This window comes from Otolemur garnettii, unplaced genomic scaffold (assembly GCF_000181295.1).
Source record: "Otolemur garnettii isolate 467f Iridium unplaced genomic scaffold, OtoGar3 scaffold00046, whole genome shotgun sequence".
Classification (NCBI taxonomy): domain Eukaryota; kingdom Metazoa; phylum Chordata; class Mammalia; order Primates; family Galagidae; genus Otolemur; species Otolemur garnettii.
The window spans coordinates 1,544,241-1,546,641 of NW_003852441.1; positions in this window are offsets into that span (position 1 = coordinate 1,544,241).

The window sequence follows — 2,401 nt, forward strand, 5'->3', positions numbered from 1 at the left end:
GGACAGGGACTCCCATTTTCTAGGCGGGGCAAAGAAGCCTTTTCAGACCACATTCTCTGGATTCAAGCAAGATCAAAGAAAAGCAGGCTGATGTCATCTGGGTGGTCCCCCATGGAGTGAAAAACATACATCCTCCACCTCACTTGGGACAGGAACTGTGAGGATTGTATTCGCTTGCTAATACGTTCATTTACTAATCCACACTGGGCAGGGTGTCTTCTGTCTGCTGGCTCCTGGCCAAGTGTGACAGACATTCCCCAGAACCTCCTGCTGGCAGGCAGCATTTGAGCCCCCCCAGACAGAAAAACCCCGCAGGGGCTTCCCGTTTGGCCCCACCCCATCCAGCTGCTAGAGGTTCTGTTGCCCTTCTTTCCTTCTCTGTTCCTTTCCCTGCCAATAAACTCTCTCCTGTTGCTTATCCATGTGGTTCATGGGTTTATTCTTCAAATCTCTAGAAAGACTCAGCAGAGAGAGAAATTTTGCAACATAGAGGCTCTCAGTAGTTTAAAACCTGGCCGTGTCACAGGCTACCCCAGAGTCAGAGCATAATGGGTGAGTCTCCTTAAGGGACAGGAAGCTCTGGGGCAGCCCTCAGCGGTACATTTAAGCCCAACCCCTGGGTTTGGGGGAATGGGAGACCCCAGGGTAGCGTAGAAGGGTGTCAAGGCCTAACTTTACCAAGTCTATGACATCAGATGGAACTTTGGGGGAGGGATATCTGCACCCACTAGAATCCTTACCACCAGTTCAGGTGGGCCCCTGGCAGGCCTGGCACAGTAGGAGTCCTTGGGCAAGCTGTCCTTCAGACCAGCACAGCCAGGTTGGAGAGGAAAGTCCTCCCTACAGGGGCTAATGTGCAGTGGTATCAGCAGGAGACTGCAGCTTTGGGGGTGGAATGTAGAGATGTGAGCAAGAGTAGGCCAGGCTGGTTAACATTTTGCCAACTCTGTCCATCCACAGACACTTCCCTGGGCTTCTGGTCCTTCTGGACATACTTCAGTCCCATGTCCATCTTAAACTGGACCTTTGCACAGGTTCACCAGGGACTCTTCTAGCTTGTTGAGTTCTAGGACACCCTGAAGCCTAGGAGGGGACAGGAAGTAGTGTGGACAAGGTGGTGCCCAGTGTCAGCCATCCAACAGGGCTGGGGCTGGAAGCTGGCTCAGGGATAGCAGGGTGTCAGCAGCACCACCACCACCCCCACCCCCACCCCCACATACCCATGTCCCTGGGATACTGAGCCCCACTGCCTGGCTGCCTCCCCTTGTCTCTCAGCCATCCCAGGAATCTGGTCCTATTCTTACCAAAATCGGTTTCAAGAGCTGCCATGGAGGAGGGAAGACTGGGGTGGGGCAGCCAAGGAGACAGGCTGCACAGTGCTGGTGAGAGAGAGGCCTTGCCAGTTGTGCCAGGGCCAGGTCACCAAACCCAGAGCCCCAGGGCCCTCCTGAGGACAGAAGCAGCTCCTCACCGCCAGACTTGATCTCACAAGTTGTGGACCCAGGGTCACACTGAAGTGGGACAGAGGCCAGTTATGGAGAGAGGGAGGTGAAGGCTGGGCAAGGCCAGGGTGCCTTCCCCTGGGAGCCCCTCTCATTCACCCTCCCAGCCCTTGTATCCACCTGCCAAAGCAGCTGGCACCTGTGAGCACCCAGTCTCAGGAGGTGAGGGCCCCTTCACAGTGGTGCCGGCTGTCTAGGAAGATGCTGGCTTGCCCAGGCCATGTGTCTGGGCCCTTCCTACTTGAGGCCTGGGCTGCCCTGGGCCCTGCATCTTGGGAGAACAAGGCCTTAGAGCTCCCTCCGCTCTGAGTCCTGGGCCCTGCAAGTCTCCTGTCTCTTCCATCGGGCCCCACAGACCTCTGCAGCCCCAGCTCCCACCCCCTAAGTCCCTCTAGCTCAAAATCAGGTCTGCAGTGGAATCCTGTGTGACCTGGGGACATCCCCTAAACTCTCAGCATCTCAATTCCTCATCACACTCAGAGGGTTGCTGTGAGGACTAAATGTGGCAATGTTCATCAGGTACTTGGAACGTACTTGGCTCCACAGTCGGAGCTACTCTCCTTACTAAAGTGGTTCTTGGAATGCTCATGGTTTTTCATGCCTCCAGGTTTGCAGATGTTTCCCCTGCCCAACCTATCATCCTTACCTTATCCACCCAGAGAACTCCTACTCAGCCTTCAGAGCCCACCTCCCTGAAATCTTATTTGAACTTCTTTCCCCATGACCCTGTAATCTACTCCCCTTTCCTACCTAGAAGCTCTTTATAGGTGGTTGTCCAGCTCTGCTCACTTTTCTCTCAGGACAGGGAACTCACTCATCACTAAGGCAGCTGGCTTCCCCCTGCCCCACCCTGCTGATTGAGGTCACTCTCAGGAGGACCTGCCTGATTCGCATGGAGC